At 43.5% G+C, this 20,333-nt stretch overlaps 1 protein-coding gene across 1 annotated transcript in view; it reads left to right on the forward strand.

Moving 5' to 3' along the window:
* Positions 1 to 4,805: 4,805 nt before the first annotated feature.
* Positions 4,806 to 20,333, forward strand: part of LOC115468954 (alpha-(1,3)-fucosyltransferase 9-like) — a 110,451-nt gene continuing 94,923 nt past the window's right edge. The window contains exon 1 of the mRNA XM_030201139.1: positions 4,806 to 5,029. The gene's annotated coding sequence lies outside the window, so the exon portion shown is untranslated. The remainder of the gene's footprint in view (positions 5,030 to 20,333) is intronic.

A 20,333-nucleotide genomic window follows, 5' to 3' on the forward strand; every position in this document is an offset into this window, starting at 1 on the left:
ATCTGATGATATTAAGGTGGCCAAACAGGTAGAAAAGGCGACAGTCAAAGCGAGAAACATGCTTGGGTGCACAGGGAGAGGAATTGCCAGCAGGAAAAAAAGAGGTGATAGTGCCCTTGTATAAGTCTCTGGTGAAGCCCCATTTAGAATACTGTGTGCAATTTTTGCAGACCACAACTACAAAAAGATATAAACAGGATGGAGTCAGTCCAGAGGGTGGCTACAAAACTGGTCTGTGGTTTCTGTTGTAAAGTGTATGGTGACAGACTTATAGACCTCAATAGGTGTACTCTGACAGAGAGAGAGGTAGGGGATATGATAGAGATGTTTAAATACCTCCGTGGCATTAATGTACAGGAGGTGAGCCTTTTTCAAATGAAGGAAAACTCTGCAATGAGAGAACATAGGATGAAATTAAGAGGTTATAGGCTCAGAAGTACTCTAAGGAAATACTTTTTCTGCATTTCCTCACTGCTGTATCCGGGGTGACTCCCAGGTCCACACCGATCTTTCCAGGGCCCCCGCTCCAAGTGCCCTGGGTTTCCAGGTGCTTTTTGGCTAGTATCAGGCGACCCTCAGGGGGAGGAATGCTGGCTTCAGCCTACCCCTGGTAAGCCTTTCCTCAGCTGAGAGGTGCCCAGCTCTACCACTGGCTGCTTTTCAGGTGCTGTAGAGGACTTGCAACTCATCTGCATATCCTTTCAGCCTTCTCCAGGGTGACTCCCAAGTCCACTCCGATCCACTCAGGGCCTCCGCTGTAGGTGCCGCGCACTGGGACATTTTTCTCTTTACATCTAATTTTCTCCCAGTTACTACTTATGGCTCCAGTACACTTTTTCTTCTTGGCACTGTCCCTTCCTAATTTGTTTCTCCATCTTAAACCACTGTACACTGCAGGAACACATTGTCCACCATCTGTATTTATCATCTCACCATCTCTTTTTTTCCTCTTCCTTTTTCTCAGCTCTCAATCTTAAACATTTCCTTCCTTCTATTCATCCATCTCCTTTCTATCTGAGTACATCTCGCCTTCGTCGCTGTCATCGTACCTCTCCTACTGTTCTCCGTACTCTCTTACTCCTTCTCCTGCTCTCCCCTAGGGACATTAATCCCAATCCTGGTCCTCCACATCAGCTCTCATCCTATTTGTGCAGGTCACACCTTGATATCTCCAATCTAATTTCTGTTCCTCTCCTCCACCCTCCTTCCCTGCCTTTCTCTTGCGCTCTGTGGAATGCCCGCTCTGTCTGTAACAAACTGTCCTACATCCATGACCTCTTTATCTCTCGTACTCTCCATCTGCTTGCCCTAACTGAAAATTGGCTTTACCCTGAAGACTCTGCTTCAGTTGCAGCCCTATGCCATGGAGGTTACCTTTTCTCCCATACTCCTCGCCCAATTGGCCGTGGAGGTGGTGTTGGGCTATTACTTTCACCCTCTTGTAGATTTCAACCTCTTCTTCTACCTCAGTCTCACTGTTTTTCTTCCTTCGAAGTCCACTCCATCCGTCTATTTGCTCCTCTGCCTCTCCGAGAAGCAGTCATTTATCGACCCCCTGATAAGTTCCTTTCTTCCTTTCTCACTGATTTTGATGCTTGGCTTTCCTTCTTTCTTGAACCTTCATCTCCTTCCCTCATTCTTGGGGATTTTAACATTCATGCTAATGATCCCTCTGACTCTTATGCTTCGCAGTTTCTTGCTTTAACATCCTCTTTCAATCTTCAACTGTGCTCCACTGCCCCCACTCACCAGAACAGCCACTGTCTTGATCTTATCCTCTCCACTAACTGCTCACTCTCCAGTTTCTGTGCCTCAACTCTTCCCCTCTCTGACCATCATCTGATAACTTTCACACTTAAACACCCTCCTCCCTAATCCCGTCCAATCTTAACCAATACATTTAGGAATCTTCGGGCTATTGACCCTTCTACTCTGTCCTCCAATGTTTCAGATCTCTTCTCTACCACTATGTTATCCAAGTCTGTCAATGAGGCTGTCTCTTCCTATAATACTATTCTCTCCTCTGCTCTAGATACTCTCACTCCTCCCATTCCCCGTTCTGTAAAACGTACCAAACCCCAACCTTGGCTGACCTCTAGAATCCGCTACCTACGTTCCTGTGCCCGCTCTGCTGAATGCCTTTGGCTGAAATCCCGTGCCCATGCTGACTTCATACATTTCAAATTCTTGCTGACCTCCTTCCAGCCTGCTCTTTTACTTGCCAAACAGGACTATTACATCCAGTTGACTAATTCTCTTGGCTCAAACCCTCGTTGTCTCTTTGCCACACTGAACTCTCTCCTCAAAGTGCCTTCACCTCCAACCCCCCCTTCACTTTCCCCCCAGACTCTGGCTGAGTTCTTTCATGATAAGGCTCACAAGATTAAACTTGAATTCTCAACCAGGTCACCTCCACCTCTCCTTCCCTTAGTCCATTCTCTCAACCCTCCAACCCCTGCCTCCTTTTCTTCCTTTTCTGAAATCACTGAAGAGGAAACTACACATCTTCTTTCCTCCTCAAAACTAACTACCTGTTCCTCTGACCCTATTCCCACCCATCTACTTAACACTATCTCTCCTACTGTCATCCCGTTTAGATGTCATATCCTCAATCTTCCACTGTCCACTGCGACTGTTCCTGATGCCTTCAAACATGCCGTAGTCACACCACTCCTTAAAAAAACCTTCATTGGACCCTACCTGTCCTTCCAACTATCGCCCCATCTCCCTCCTCCCTTTCCTATCCAAGATACTTGAATGTGCTGTTCACCACCGTTGCCTTGACTTTTTCATCTCAAGCTATTCTTGATCCACTTCAATCTGGCTTTCGCCCCCTTCATTCAACTGAAACAACGCTTGCTAAAGTCTCCAATGATCTGTTCCTAGCCAGATCCAAAGGTCTCTATTCTATCCTCATCCTTCTCGATCTATCTGCTGCTTTTGATACTGTTGATCACAGCCTGCTCCTTGATACGATGTCCTCACTTGGATTTCAGGGCTCTGTTCTTCCTGGTTTTCTTCTTATCTCTCCCAGCGTACCTTTAGTGTATACTCTAGTGAATCCTCTTCTACTTCTATCCCACTGTCAGTTGGTGTACCTCAGGGATCTGTCCTGGGACCTCTTCTCTTCTCCATCTATACTTCCCTTGGTACTCTGATCTCATCCCATGGTTTTCAGTATCATCTTTACGCTGATGACTCCCAGATCTACCTCTCCACACCAGAAATCTCAGCTGAAACCCAGGCCAAAGTATCGGCCTGCCTGTCTGACATTGCTGCCTGGATGTCTCAGCAATCATCTGAAACTAAACATGACCAAGACTGAGCTTCTTATCTTTCCCCCTAAACCAACCTTTCCTCCTCCCCCATTCTCTATTTCTGTGGATAACACTCTCATCCTTCCTGTCTCATCAGCTCGTAACCTTGGGGTCCTCTTCGACTCCTCCCTCTTCTTCTCTGCAAATATTCAAAAGACTGCTAAAACCTGTCATTTCTTTCTCTATAATATCAGCAAAATTCGCCCTTTCCTTTCTGAGCACACTACCAGAACCCTCATCCACGCTCTTATCACCTCTTGCTTAGACTATTGCAACTTGCTTCTCACAGGTCTCCCACTTAGCCATCTCTCTCCTCTTCAATCTGTTCAAAATTCTGCTGCATGACTAATATTCCGCCAGGGTCGTTATGCTCATATTAGCCCTCTCCTCAAGTCACTTCACTGGCTTCCTATCCGTTTCCGCATACAGTTCAAACTCCTCTTATTGACCCGTGCATTCACTCTGCAGCTCCTCAGTACCTCTCCACTCTCATCTCTCCCTACATTCCTCCCCAGGAACTCCGTTCACTGGGTAAATCTCTCTTATCTGCACCCTTCTCCTCCACCGCTAACTCCTGACTCCGTTCCTTTTATCTTGCTGCACCATATGCCTGGAATAGACTTCCTGAGCCGTTACGTCAGGCTCCATCTCTGGCCGTCTTCAAATCTAAGCTAAAAGCCCACCTTTTTGATGCTGCTTTTAACTCCTAACCCTTATTCACTTGTTCAGAACCCTTATTTTATCATCCTCACCTTAATGTTCCCTTATCTCTTGTTTGTCCTGTTTGTCTGTCCTAATTAGATTGTAAGCTCTGTTGAGCAGGGACTGTCTCTTCATGTTCAAGTGTACAGCGCTGCGTACGTCTAGTAGTGCTATAGAAATGATAAGTAATAGTAGTCGTGTGGAATAGCCTACCAGTGGAAGTGGTGGATAGAAGGGCTGTATCTAAATTTAAGAAACAGTGGGACAGGCACGTGGGATCTCGTAGGGAACAGATAGTTGCTGAGGATGGGCTGACTGGATGGGCCATTTGGCCCTTATCTGCTGTCATGTTTCTGTTTCTAAATAAATAAATGCACTCTACACAACGGTCTCATTGTATGATACAGCATTACCTAGAATAAGGCTTGCACTTCAATTTGCTGGAGGTTTCCAGTAACCACAGTCATTCTGAACAGGGGTATGTTATAGTAATGTAATGATTGTGTGGGGCAAGGAACAGAAGCTAATGTGTATGGCACTGCCTCAGGAGTTTGATTTGTGACCTTCAAACTCTCATCTAAGGACTTTTGATGCAAGAAGACCCCTGATAGCAAAATATGGCTGAATACCAGTGAAATGAGTGCAGTTACATTAAAAAGCAGGAAATCGATCTGCCCTATCTTCCGAATGTGTGTGTGTGGAGATGAGCAGAGAAAGTAGAAGTATTTTCTTTCTGCGTGCATAGCGGAATGAACAGGGCCACCAGATATATAAAAGAAACGCCTGTTAACAAGAATCAGTAAAATAAAGAGGTCAAATTGATGTTAATATTAATTTTTACCTCTCATGTTTTCAATTCGTCTGAACATCTTATTACGCCTTGTCTCTGTGCCTCCCCTGTTTCAACCCCACCCACCTCCTACTTTAAAGTCTATGCTCACGCTTGCGGTTTTGATACTTCATCAGTGCTGCGTTCACCTACTATTTCGAGAGCTAAATTGGAAGCTAGGGTAAGTTTGTTTGTTCTCTCTCTCTCTCTCTCTCTCTCTTTTTTCCTATTATTTGTGGCAGGATCAGGTTGGGTAGGTACTGAAAATTTCAAAGCAGCAGAGAACAAGGGACACAGCTGGAAGACAAATTCTGCAAGGTTCAGACGAAAGAAACCTCACGGTACACATTCACGGAATTACTGTTCTATGCTTACTGAGCCTCTGAGACAAGGCAATTTCCTGTTTCAACGTACAAACTGTAATTTTGACAAGTGGTAAAGATTCTATCTTTGATGTCGGCAAAATAGTGCCAATTGTGGTATAGAACCTGGAAAATCTGCAATACACATACGACCAGACGGATACTGACTGGCAGCTGCTCGGTCTTCTAACCCCAAACCTTTGTCTCATTACAAAATTATTTCCGATTGTGACCAAAATTCTCTTTTTTAAAGAAGGTTTGCATGTTTCACTGGACTGCTTTTGTCATATAGAGCTTGCTGCCTGACACTGTCTGCTGCATTGGGGGAGGGAGGGCTGTATATTTATCTGAAAGTAGAAAGGAATTTATGGCAAAGACAATCAGCAGAGGAGTTATGTAAGGAACAGGAGATGATACCCGGATTAGGCTCATGAGTTTTTTAAGATTATGGAATCCTGAGATCCCCTGTCTTGGCAAATTTTCTGCATCTGAAAGTCATGTTCCTTCAGGATTTTGGTTTTGAAAGAAAAGCAAACACTGAAGGAGAAACATTACTCTCTTCCTATGTCTGTCTTTGTTAATGCCTTGAATGAGCATTTTGGACCTCTGATGATATTTTCAAACAGCCAGTGACCTACTTAACCTCCCTATTTAATAAACTGCACTGGAATGCCAACACAGCCCATTCAAAGTGAAGCACTAGTGCCGCTTAGTAAACAGGGCGTAACATATTTGACACTCAGGGCTGATTTTTTAACACTCCCTCCTTAATATGAAAAAAATTCTTTACAAAATTCAGAAACAATGATGCAGCACTGTAACAGAAATCCTGAGGTTTATTAAAGAATCACTATTAGTTTTTCAAACAGCTAAAACAGGGATGGAGATTTCTAACCTTTTGCAATCTTACAATTATAAAGATTTTAGATATTCTTTAAAAACTTTACTTTTTCATAGGTATGTTAATTAAATTGTACATTTCCCTCTTTTAATTTTATTTTTTTTTATTTTATGCAATTCCTATATATATATATATATATTTTTTTTTTCTAGCTTCTTTTAATTGTTAACCACTTAGAACTGTGAGGTGGCAGCAGTATGTAAGAGTAGCTATTATATTATATTGTGTAATGTTAAACTGTAAAACCAAAATGAAAGGAGAAGGGAAGAACCAATGATCATCTACTGGAAGAACCAAACCCAGAGATTCAAAACAGATAAGGTCCAAGTTTATTGTCCAAAACCCCCCCAATACAATCAGACTGAATAAGACTTGACACAGAACCATATTTCATCAATCTAGTGCCTGCTTCAGGAGTCAATATATCTAAAAACATATGAATATAACAAAGAGAAACAAAAACATTAAAAAATGTAAATAAACTACTTACACTTAAAAATACAATACAGAAAACAAAGTATGGCAAAAAGTAACTAAACACATAGGATAATTAATCTGGCAAACGCAAACAATATAATCAAGAAGGCAAAATAGCCTAAACATATAGTAAAAAAATACTACACAAGACATTATTAGCAATTGCACCTGAAATTACAGCTACTAAAAGTGTATCTCACTGCTTATTAAACCATGCTAGCGGCTGCCGCATGGCAGTGCCAACACAGTCCATTCAAAGTGAATGGGCTGTGTCATCATTAGCGTACGGGGGTATGTATGTGTCACGTTTACAAAGTTGGAAACTGGTTTGTGAGCCCTTGGGCCACTGCCAAGGTGCGGCAGTGGCAGGCAAAGCCACCCCACACCAGGGGCAAGGCAGAACTCTGACAACAGTTAGGCTTCACCTGTACCTGGCCACTTTCCACCAGGAGTTGAGCTCCCAGCTTCAGGTGGCCGACAGGACTTTGCAGGACAGGGCAGGAGCTGGAAAACAGCTAGGCAGCACAAGGACTAAGTGTCAGAGGGGAAAGGAAGGAACATGGGCAGCAAGGCAGGAAACTGGGCTAGACAATACAACACAAGGCAGGGACAGGACAAGCTAGGGGACAGAAACTGGAAGCTGCAAGCAGCCACTGAAACAGGGAACAAAACACTGACTAACAAGACACAGAACTAAAAGCTGCAAGCAGCCACAAAGCCAGCACACAAACAGAAACTAAACACTGAGATACAAACAAGGCTAGGAAAACAAGTAAAACCTAAACTAAACCAAACATAGACTAACTAGAAACAGGCAAGAATCAAGGCAAGAATCTCAGACAAATCACTGGACTAGCAGAAGTGCAACAAGCACCAACCTACCAGGGCCTTAGACGCAATGCAAAGGCAAAGCCAGAAAGTCTCAAAATGGCTAATAAGCCCAGACAGGTAAGACTCAGTTGCAACAATCACCAGGAAGCTATGGTAGCTGTTGTACACGCTCAATCCAAGCAAGCAAACCTGGCAGCCTGGAAGATCCGGACCGGACTCAGCTAAAATCTGGAACGGGTGATGGTCCATAGCAGCCACCTGTTCTGGCCACCAGAGGGCGAGGAAAGCACAGACGTAACAGTATTACACATGCAAAAACATCCAACAGAAAGCTAAACTACTGAGAAAAGAAATATAAATGTGCAAACAACATTGTAAAAATATCAATACAAGTAAGTAAAAAATATAGACACTTAATACAGCATCTATGTCTATTACATAGATGTACACTATGGATCAAGAGCTCTAAAATTTGCATTTATGCATCAATATATGAAAAAATATGTAAAACACAAAACTATCTGCTAATAAAAATGGAACCGTTGGTCAAATTGACAACATTAAAATCCATACCTGAGAAACTGTGGGGCCCTTTTACTAAAGTGTGCCGAAAATGGTCTGTACTGGTGTAGGCACATGTTTTGGATGCACGCAGGTCCATTTTTCAGTTCATCTGCAAAAAAGGCCTTTTTTTGTGGCCGAAAATGAACATGCAGCAACATTAAAACAAGCGTGCATCCATTTTTGGCCTGAGACCTTACCGCCACCCATTGACTTAGCAGTAAGATCTCACATGTTAACCGGGCAGTAATCATCAGCACGCATACATTGCCTATTACTGCTGGGTAAGCGCCATGTGGTACAAATTTTCTACCACATGTTTTGGACATGCGTCAAAAATTGAATTACCACCTGGGACACATGGTAGCTGGGTGGTAGTTCCAATCTGATGAGCGTTGGATGCCGGTGGGCGCGTACGCGCCTTAATCCCTAACTACTGGAAGTATGCTTATATAAATGACCATCAAAGAAATGTATATAAACTTAAGGAAGAAAATATATAGAGGAAAATGTATAAGCACCAGAGCCAGTGGCGTACCAAGGGGGGGGGCGGTGGGGGTGCCTGTGGGCTCCGACCGCGAACTTCGCTCGTTCGCTGCAGCTCCCTCTGCCCCGGAACAGGAAGTAACCTGTTCCCAGTGGCATACCAAGGGGGGGGGCGGGGGAGGTGGTCTGCCCCGGGTGCACGCCGCTGGGGGGGGGGGGGGGGGGGGTGCCGCGCGCGCGCGCCTTCGTTTTCATGCTCCCTCTGCCCCGGAACAGGCAGTGGTGTTCCTAGGGGCGCTGACACCCGGGGCAGATCGCCGATGCGCTCCGCCTCCCGGGTGCAGCGCCCCCCCCGGAACAGCATGACCCCCCGATGAAATAACCCCACGGGTGCAGTGTGACCCCCCCGGCAAAAGAACCCCCCCTGGGTGCACGCCGCTGGGGGGGGGGGTGCCGTTCGCCTGTCGGCTCTTCCTGTTCCGGGGCAGAGGGAGCATGAAAACAAAGGCGCGCAGCACCCCCCCTGCGGCATGCACCCGGGGTGGACCGCCCCCACCATCCCCCCCCTTGGCACGCCACTGGGAACAGGTTACTTCCTGTTCCGGGGCAGAGGGAGCTGCAGCGAACGAGAGAAGTTCGCGAAGTCGGAGCCCACAGGCGCACGCCGCGGCACCCCCCCAGCCGGGGAGGGGGAAGGTGTCATTTCGCAGGTGGGGGGGGGGGCATCGGCGATCCGCCCCGGGTGCCATCCACGCTAGGAACGCCACTGACCAGAACTTCCAGACAGTGCACTGTGGGACCTAATAAAATGAGCAAGATACAATCATCAATCAGAACAGACAAATACAGTTGTGAATGAATAATTATGTAGCACAAAGTCAACCAATTATGTTGAATAAATTTATTGAAACACTGGAACTCCATATATGGATAAAACTGTTGAGAAACAAACATAAATATAAAGTTCTTTCTTCTCAAACCCTGGCCTACTTATCTTCTTTAATTATCCCCTACACACCTATATGTATGCTACGCTCATCTTTTGGGAAACAGTTAACTGTTCCTATACTCTCACACACCAGGTTGCAGGCTACTCGCAACTCTGCCCTTTCTTTGAGCCCATCCCTCTGGAATTCACTTCTATTTTCTGTCCATGTGGAGCAATGATATCAAAGTTTTAAGGTAGCTTTAAAGATTCATCTGTTCACCAAAGCTTTTTCATGTAATCTAATGGGGAGGTCCGGTCAGTGGCACAGCCAGACAGATTTCATTTACAACCTCTTCCTTAAACTGTTTTCTCCTTTTCCTATAATTTCTCTACATCTTTTTAGTTATAGCTCATTTCTAAACTGCATTTTAATATTTTTATTTGATAATTATAAGCCACTTTGATATATGGGAAAGGCAGTATATTAAGCCTCATTAAAATAAACAAAAAGTGTGCAAATAGAAAACAAGAAATTTAACTTAGGAAATAATGTAGTCTGTCATGGCAAACAGCAAAATTTTAATAGAATGTAGCTGCTAAAACGTGTTTACAAAACATCAGCGATGAGAAAATATCAATATATGGGCAGTGAAACTACCATGTTGGTATAGTAAATCCAACCTCACTATATAAAAAATTTGGTACAAAAGATAAAAATTGATTAAAGAATTACCTACACATGGAACAGGTCTGATCAACTGTCACTGCACTGTGGGACACACTACAAAAAACCCTGCATGTGCATTACAAACTTAAATGTGTTCAGCTGCCTCGGTTTGAGGAACACACCTCAGAGTAGTGCCCTGATAAAAAAGAAAAATATGTTTATGTATGCATATTTATGCAATACTGAGGGGAGAGCAAAAGAGGGAAAAGATGAATAAAGAGGAAAGAACTTTACTGCTATATTCCTCAAATATGCTTGAAATACAAAAATGGAAAAATTAAAGGAATGAATGAGTAATTTTTTTTTACTAATATAGATGTTATTGTCTCTATACACAAAGAGCAAATGAATATATGTGCATAAAAAGAATAGTGAGGAGTAACAAAATCTTCCAAAAATAAAACTAACTAATACGAGCACACATCTCTATGTTTACGTGAATGAACGAATGAAGGGAAGGGGAAGGAAAAAGAAGGGGAAAAGGGAGAAAGTGGAAGAAAAGAAGGGGGAGAAGGGAGGGGGAAAGGAAAGAGGGGAGGAAAAGGGGACAGTAGAGGGGAGATGAAAGGGGAAGGAAAAGGGAAAGGAAGGGAAGGAGAGGGGCAGGGGAAGGGAAAACAGGAGAAAGGGGGAAAGGGAAGGGAGGAAACGAGGAAAAGGGGAGCGGGGAAGGAAAAGAGAGGAAAGAAAGAAGAAAAGAGAGGAAGAGAAAGGAAAAGAGGAATAAAGGGAGAAGGGGAGGGGGAAGAGGGGAAAGGGGAGAGAAATAGATTACAGGAAAATGGGGGAGAGGGGAGAACGGGAGAAAGGAAATAGAATGGAAAGGGAACAAAAATGGAAAGATGAAAAGGGAAGGGAGAAATGAAAAGGCAGAAGGCAAAGTGAAAAGGGTAAAGGGGAGAGAAGAGGAAGGGAAAAGGGAACACGGGAGGGAAAGAAGAGGAGGGGAGAAAGAAGGGGTGGAAGGAAGGGGATGGGAAGAGAAGGGGGAAGAAGATGGGGAAAAAGTCAGGAAAAAGAGGAGGGAATGAAAGGGAGATGGGCAAGGGGAAAATAAAAGGAGAATAGAGGAAGAAAAGAGGGGAAGGGGAGAAGAGGAGGAGGGGAAAAGGAAAATAAAAAGGAAGGGAGGGAAAAAGGGGGGAAGGGGACAGGGAAAAGCAGGATGGGGAAAAGGGGGGAAAGAAAGGGAGTGTCATGGAGAATGAAGAAGGAGAAAGAGAAGGAAAGGGGAGAAAGGAAAAGGGGAAGGACAAAAAAGGGGCATTGAAAGAGATAGGAGGGGGAATAAATCAAGGAAAAAGGGAGGAGTAGAGGAGTTTGGGTAAGGGGGTTGGGAAAAAGGGAAGGGAAAAGGAGAGGATGGGGAAGGATAAAAAAAGAGAAGAATGAGAAAAGGGTGGAAATAAAAAAAAGAGGGACACAGGCCCAAAATACACAAACAAGCTCATTTTCAAAGCACTTAGCCTCCCAAAGTTCCATAGAAACCTATGGAATTTAGCCTCCCAAAGTGCTTTGAAAATATGGAATATGACCCCTATAAATATATTTTATTTATTTATTTATTTATTTGCTGCACTTGTATCCCACCTTTTCCCACCTATTTGCAGGCTCAATGTGGCTTGCAAAATGTTACAACGACATTCACATTAATAGAATAAGAATTTCAGAATATAAAGCAGATAAGGTGCAAAAGAATATCATAGCAATCATCTTAACGGAATAATAATTTCAGAATTAATACAAATAAAGGTGCATAGGTATATCATGTAGAATTGGAAGTGGATAAACAGATAAAACATAACATAATGATATCACAACAAGATATAATATTCAGTAATGAGGATGTAATGAAATAAATTAGGAGAATTCCATAATAGTTGTTTTTGGAGTAATTTGGGAGTCAAATCGTATATATTGTAAAAAGGGTCAAAGATCCATCTCTGAGTTGAGTCCATGGGCTGTAATGGAATTCAATTGAAAAATTAGTCTGTGTTCTTCACATAAAAGTACCGAGTCAAATCGCCAACTCTCCAACCTTATTGAAAAACTTTAAAAACAAGAAATTTTAAATCACGCGAGTGTCCCATTTTTTTTCAGTGATCTACTAAAGGTGTCATGAAGATGTTATGATTCTGGCAACTACGGTGTTCTATAATACATGTCTTTATCATCCTCTTAGTTTTACCTACATATCTAAGAGGACAAGGACATAAGTATATAAAAGTACCTAAATATTGCCATACTGGGACAGACAGAAGGTCCATCAAGCCTGTTTCCAACAGTGGCCAATCCAGGTCACAAATACCTGGCAAGATTCCAAAACAGTACAATACATTTTATATTGCTTATCCTAGAAATAAGCATTGGATTTTCCCGAAGTCCATTTTAATAATGGCTTATGGACTTTTCTTTTAGGAAGTTAGCCAAACCTTTTTTAAACCTCGCTAAGCTAACTGCTTTTACTACATTCTTTGGCAACAAATTCCAGAGTTTAATTACACATTCAGTGAAGAAATATTTTCTCAGATTCATTTTAAATTTACTACTTTGTAGTAAATGTACTACTTTGTACTTTGTGTGCCCCCTAGTCCTAGTATTTTTGGCAAGAGTAAACAATTGATTCACATCTATCCGTTCCATTTCACTCATTATTTTATTAGACCTCAATTATATCTCCCCTCATCCATCTTGTCTCCAAGGTGAAGATTTCTTGCCACTTTAGCCTTTCCCCTTTATCATTTTCGTTGCCCTCCTCTGTACCTTTTCACTTTCCATCATTTCTTTTTTTTCGAGATGCGATGACCAGAAATGCATACAATATTCGAGGTGCGGTCACACCATGGAGAGATGCAAAAGCATTATAACATCCTCATTTTTGTTTTCCATTCCTTTCCTAATAATACCTAACATTCTATTTGCATTTTAGCTGCTGCCACTGCACACTGAGCAGAGGGTTTCAACATATCATCAATGATGACACCTAGATCCCATTCCTGGTCTGTGACTCCTAATGTGGAACCTTGCATTATGTAGCTACTAGAGAAAAAGGCCCGTTTCTCTTAGAAATGAAACAGGCTCTAGCAAGGTAATCTGAGAGAAAGAGTGTGTGTGTTACTGTGACACAGTGTGTGTGAAAGACATACTTTGTGATAGAGAGAGAAAGAGTGATCAATGTTTTATTCATCTTACGTATTTCCTGTCACACTTGTCTGTAAAGTGCTGTCCATCAACTCTCAGTCTCAATGGATAGTTCCTGCAATGTGTGGTACTGTAGATGAGTGGCACAGTCCAGTTGTGTGGTTCGCAGCACTGTGCTTGTTATCTGTGTGTCCGATTATGTGAAACCAATGAAAGGGGCATTATGAAAGTGAATCTGTGATTGACCTGTATGTAAGTATGTGTGTGTGGGAGTGTGTATGAACATAGAGAGAGTGTGTGTCCATCTGTCCATGTGCTGTATCAGTGTGTGCGTGTGAGTCATAGAGTGTCTGTGTGTGTGTGTGTGTGAGAGAGAGAGAGTTTGTTTTAGACAGATTGAGAGATACTGTGTGTATGTCATAGAGAAATACACAGTGTTTTTTTTTTGTGCTGGTACAGCATACCGGCACCTTTTTTCCTCCCGGTGTCCACCCCGTATGTAATCCGTTGGGTTGGTTGTGGGCCCTTGAGCCATGGCCAAGGCCAGCAGAGTGCCGACCCAGGCCAAGGGGAGACCGACCCACCACTGCACACCCCAGCTACGCAATACCCCTAACCTACCCTCCCCCGCAGTACCTCAGGAAGAAAGGGAAATAGGCATACAGGTGGGCCTCGCGGCCGAACTGGAACCCAGGCGCTCAGAGCCACTCGTGCGGGCCTCACGGCCGAACTGGAACCCAGACACACACAGGGAGGGGTGAAAGAGCCCCAGGAGTCCCCCTGGGACCCCAAGGTGCCAGCCACACGTTGAACACCAGCCACAAGGCAAAGGGAGTAACAAAGGAACCAGAGCGGGGCCACACACTCCCAGGGGACCAGCGCAGGACAGGGGAACTAAATACAGTAAGCCCCTACAAGCCAGAGACAGGAGCAGCAAACAAAAGAAAAACCCTGGCCCCAGCCAAAAGCCAGGGAAAAGACACAACAGAAGAGAAAGGAAATCTCTGACAGAACACCCAGAAGACAGAGGCAGAGCCACAGCACACAAAGGGTTAAACTTACTGAGCTAGCAGGCAGGCACACGAGGGAGATCCTAAAATAAACAAACAGAAAGCTCCCAACCCGGGAGCACAGCCCCCGCTGAACAAACACACAGTCGGCTTCCCACTGAGAACTGCACGCAGAGAGGGAGAGCCCAGCTGGATACAGTGAGCTGATTACAGCTCCAAACACACACGCTGCAACCAGCTAACACAAACGGGCAGGGAAAAGGAATCCCTAAACAGAAACACAGATCAAAGCCAGAGCACAGAGCACATTCTGACTAAGACCTGCACGGCTTTCTAGTCACAAGGAAAGGTAACATCAAAGCAGGAAGGGCAGGAGGAAGCAGGCTAAAGTATACCCTCTGACGTCAGTCAGACCCTGCCAGCCAATCAGGAGTGAAGTCCACCCCCCTTTCCCCTGCCAAACCAGCAGAATCATAACACCGTATAAGAGGCTTGGGGAGGCTAAGCCTCCCCAGCCCAACCGTGACCTTCTTCCCCTGCTGCCCCTACAAGCACAGGGTTCCTTCCCTCCCGACTCAGCTCCCCGGTTCAGCTCCTCGACCGGCAGCCCGAATCCTCTCCGTTCCTCCTCCCCCCCCATTGTGTTTTACCTTCCGTGGCAGCGACGTCAGTAAAGAAGAAGGCACTGCAGGCTTGCCTACAGCTTCTCCCTTCCCTCTTCACACAGTGTCCCGCCCTCGCAGAAACAGGAAATGCATCATCGCAAAAGGCGGAACACTGTGTGAAGAGGGAAGGGAGAAGCTGGAGGCGAGCGTGCAGTGCCTTCTTTACTGACGTCACTGCCACAGAAGGTAAAACATGCGGGGGGGGGGGGGGGGGAGGAGGAACGGAGAGGAGTCGGGCTGCCGGTCGGGGAGCTGAGCCGGGGAGCTGAGTCAGGAGGGAAGGAGCCCTGCACTTGTGGGGGCAGCAGGGGAAGAAGGTCACAGTTGGGCTGGGGAGGCCTCTTATATGGGGCGGACGCCGGGAGGAAAAAAGGTTTGGGGGGGAGAGGAAGGAACGGAGAGAAGGGCTGTTGGAGAGCTGAGGGAGGGCAGGGAGATTCGCTGTACATGGAGTACAGATCGCAGGACATGGAGAGGAGGGGAGGGCAGGCGGAGAGAAGAGATCGCTGGACATGGAGAGAAGGGGAGGGCAGGGGGAAAGAGATCACTGGAGAGGAGGGGAGGGCAGGGGGAGAGAAGAAGAGATTGCTGGAGAGAAGGGGAGGGCAGGGGGAAAGAAGAGATCACTGGAGAGGAGGGGAGGGCAGGGGAGAGAGGAGAATTGCTGGCCATGGATGGATGGAGGGGAGGGCAGGGGAGAGGAAAATTGCTGGACATTGATGGATGGATGGAAGGGCAGGGGAGAGGAAAATTGCTGGACATGGATGGATGGATGGAGGGGAGGGCAGGGTGATAGGGGGAGAGAAGAGATCGCTGGACATGGATGGATGGAGGGGAGGGCAGGGGAGAGAGGTAAATTGCTGGACATGGATGGGGAGTGGAGGGGAGGACAGGGGGATAGGGGGAGAGAAGAGATTGCTGGACATGGATGGATGGAGAGGAGGCCAGGGGAGAGAGGAGAATTGCTGGCCATGGATGGATGGATGGAGGGGAGGGAAGGGGAGAGAGGAGAATTGCTGGACATGGATGGAGGGGAGGAGAGAGGAGAAGTGCTGGACATGGATGGAGGGAAGAAAAGAAAAAAAGAAGAAGATGCACATGGATGGAGATGAGAGAAGTGGAAGAGAGGAAAAAAACTGCACATGGATGGAGAAAATAGGCAAAAGCTGGATCCAAGTTATACCTTCTCCAGTCAATTCCACGGAGGAGGACCCAGCTTTTACTTATGGATGTATGGCAAGAAATGAAGAAGAAAGGAGGAAAGTAAAGAAATAAATGGAAAGGAAGCCCTGGAAACAGAGTTAAGGGAACAGATAGAGAGCAGCAGAATCAGAGACTGGGACTAATATGGATAGAAAAACAAAGTCACCAGACAACAAAGGTAGAAAAAATCATTTTATTTTCATTTTAGTGTTTGAAGTATGTCCAGTTTGAGAATTTACATCTACTGTCTTATTTTGCACTGGGTATACTGGAGCTGTAACAGCTTACAGAAATTATTTATAATTTATTTTTTTCTCCTATACTAGTATAATATTTTCAACTAGGAAAACAGGCCCGTTTCTGACACAAATGAAACGGGCACTAGCAAGGTTTTCCTCAGAGTGTGTGTGAGAGTGAGTGTATGATAGAGAGTGAATGTGTGAGTGTGTGTGACAGAGACAGTGAGACTAAGTGTGAGAGTGTGTGTGTATGTGTGTGTGTGAGAGAATGAGAGTGTGTGCCCGCCCCCTCCAAGTTCCAGGGTCGTTGCCCCCCTCTCCCCCCTCCCAATTTCAGGGTCACCCCCTCCCCCTCATTCCCTCCCAGTTTCAGGGTCTGCCTGGCCCCCCTCCAAGTTCCAGGGTCCGCCCTCCTTCCCACCCACCCAGTTCCAGGGTCATTGCCCCCCTTCTCTCCCTCCCTCCCAGTGCCAGGGTCATTGCCCCCCCTCTTCCCCCCCCTCCAGCCACCCTGCAATGTTTAAGTGGAAAATTAGGGAACTGTGAGTGTGTGTGCGTGTGTGTGTGTATGTGTGTGAGAATGAGAGTGTGTGCCAGGGGCCCACTCCCTCCCTCCCTCCCTCCCTCCCAGTTTCAGGGTCCGCCCACCCCCCACCAAGTTCCAGGGTCCGCCCTCCCTCCCACCCACCCAGTTCCAGGTTCGTTGCTCCCCTCTCCCCCTCCCTCCCAGTTTCAGGGTCCGCCTGGCCCCCCCTCCAAGTTCCAGAGTCCACCCAGATCCAGGGTCGTTGCCCCCCTCTCTCCCTCCCAGTTCCAGGCTAGTTGTCCCCCCTCTTCCCCCTCCCCCTCCAGCCACCCTGCGATGTTTAAGTGAAAAATTAGGGAGCTGTGTAGTGTAACAAAACGTACCTGCAACGTTTTGAAGCTGACGCCGTGGCTTCATTGAAGTGAAGGGTTGGTAAGGTTCGTCAGATTCGTGAGTTTTTAACCATCTCTCTAGGCTCCGCCCTCGCGCCTCTGATAGGTCCGCCGCCCTTGACGTCAAAACATGATGACGTCGAGGGCGGTGGACCTATCAGAGGCGCGAGGACGGGGCCGATAGAGATGGTTACAGATTCATGAATATGACGAACCTTACGAACCCTTCACTTCAGTGAAGCCAGAGTCGGCTTCAGAACGTTGGAGGTACTTTTTATTATAGTTGAGATGATATCTGTTTATAAGTGAAAAGACAAATGGGGTTCACACTGTCCACAAGGGCAGAACACAGCAGTAACGGTGGAAAGGAACCAATTCCAAGTGATCAGTCACCACACCAGGATAAGATGCTCCAGTGAAATTTTATTAAGACCCAACACGGCCCATGTTTCGGCTATAACAGGGGTGTAAAAAAATTACAAATATCAAAACATTTATAAAAACAATTAAATAATAAAACCATACATTTAATAATCTATGAAGATATTTAAATTTCAAATCCTCATATGAAAATTAATTAAAACATCTGTAACAAATTTTAGTAATTATACTAAAACATCACAGGTAAAACAATCATAAAGTGTCACAGAAAAAACATAACATATCAAAACAAAAAGGGACTAAAAACAAATATTTTACTCAAATTTTATAAATCTCATTGATATCAGTTAAAATTTGTATCAGTTATAAGATTTTGTCAGATAAAATTATATATTTTATATATATATATTTCAAAATATATTCTGAAATGCTTTATGAATGTCAGTAATAAAATTTTTATATTTATGTATTTTTATATATTTCAAAATATATTTAAAAATGTATTTCAAAATGTATTTCAAAACATATTCCAAAATCTATGGATCAAATTCATATAAGTCACAAAACAATAGCATAAACAAGATTGACATAAAAATTATATATGTAAATAATATACATACACATTACACAGGTTCTTGGATCGATTTATATATGATCATATATCCACAAATAATAGGACACATTTACAAAAATATATTCCACCAAATAATACTTGATCATTTATTTTCGTATATACTAAAATACATTTTTCAAAAAATTAGTTAATAAAATTAAAATAACTGAGTGCTATAATATTTTAAGAATAAATTTTAAAAGAATGTAAATCATTAGGTATTTGGAAAAAGAGGAACCTACCCAATCGATGAGTGCTCAGTTGTGTATCGATTGATAGTGGAGCGTTTTAAACTCTATCAATATAGAAATAACAATATAATCACCACATTGTTTAGTATATGTCTAAACCAATATTTTATGAACATATGGAAATGTAAATGAAAATAAAAATGAAATATAAAAAATAAGAGTGAACAAAAATTGTATTTTTTAAAAATTGTATTTTTAAAAAAGAAAAAGGTTGAGAGTCCATTAATATTAAATGTATGAAACCATTAAAAATGCTAAACGGAGAGAGAAAGTAACAGACATACTGATTATTGGATGTTATCAATGTTAGAATCTAAACTACGGGTCTAAAAACCTGACATGGATCAGTATAAATAAATATAAAACCAAAATAAAATGTCTCACAATATTTAAAAGAATTTTTAAAGGAATACGTTCATATTACAAAAAATACCTCATGCGGACGAAACAACAGGTATAAAAATGAAAGTAGAACTTGATATTCTTGAAAAAGAAGATGAACTTTTTAATACTATCATTTTAGATGTTAATTCTCGAAGTAATATTTTTAAACAAGATATTAAAAAGGGTAAGATGGAAAAATTTAAACGAGATACAAACGATTATAAAAGAGCCCCAATTTACCCATGGACCATAGCAAAAACTAAATATTATCCTCAGAAACATCACAGATTACAATCACATATAATACCGATAGAAAAAATAAGGACACGCAATACTATTGCCAAAAGTCATAAAACCAATGATAATATGGTTTCTGATCGAAATAATCAAATTGTAGTTCAAGCAGAAGTACATGAGATACATTCGAATAGCCCTTCTACCAACAAAGAATGGAGTAGAAAAAGAATTAGAAGTATGTCAGATGATGAAATATTTACCTCTCCTCTCCCCAGTCCGAAACCACGTAATACATCATCGTCCAATTTTTTAGACCAACTTTGGCAACGGGACAATCCACGCCCACAAAGACAGGGGTTTGTCAAGGATTGGGATCAATATCCACAGAGATACCCATTCCGAGAAAGAGGTCGTGGAAGAGGCAGAAGCAGAGGAAGAGGAAGAGGAGAGAGACAGTTTTACCGACCATGGTACATGAAATATCTATATTTAATCTATCTAGTCATACTTTAAGAGAAAATCAAAGTATTACAAAAAGGACTTTCTTTTTCTCCCACTTCTAAATATGATGAGTTTCAAACACACATAGACCTTTATAAATTTCAGAGAAAATTACAAATTTTTTCTCCACATCCGATCAAATTTATGTGGATACATTGGTAGTTAAAAAGAATTCTAGATGGGTTCCACCTGGTATATGTGATCAGTTATCAAAACATTTTATGAAGTTGTTCTTAGGGACATCACTGCATTAGAAAAGAGTACTAAAAGACGCCCATTTTATAATCTTACAAAGGATGAGAATCAGGCATTACTCTATCATTGAATACAGAAATTGTCATTAAGCCAGCAGATAAAGGCGGGGGCATTGTCATCTTGGACCAGTCATCCTACATAGAAGAAGTGATGAGACAACTTGGAGATACTACCTTTTACATACCTCTTACAGAAGAACTAAAAACTGAGATCACTGAAATCGTTGATCATGCATATGATATGGGTTATTTAACTACTAAAGAAAAACAAATTTTGATAACAGAACATCCGGTGGTCCCTATGATTTATATCTTACCGAAGATACATAAATCAACAACAAATCCACCGGGTAGACCGATAATTTCAGCTAATGGCTCAGCGTTGGAGCCTTTATCGATATTCACATATTATTTT

The sequence above is a fragment of the Microcaecilia unicolor genome, chromosome 4 (assembly GCF_901765095.1).
Source record: "Microcaecilia unicolor chromosome 4, aMicUni1.1, whole genome shotgun sequence".
Classification (NCBI taxonomy): domain Eukaryota; kingdom Metazoa; phylum Chordata; class Amphibia; order Gymnophiona; family Siphonopidae; genus Microcaecilia; species Microcaecilia unicolor.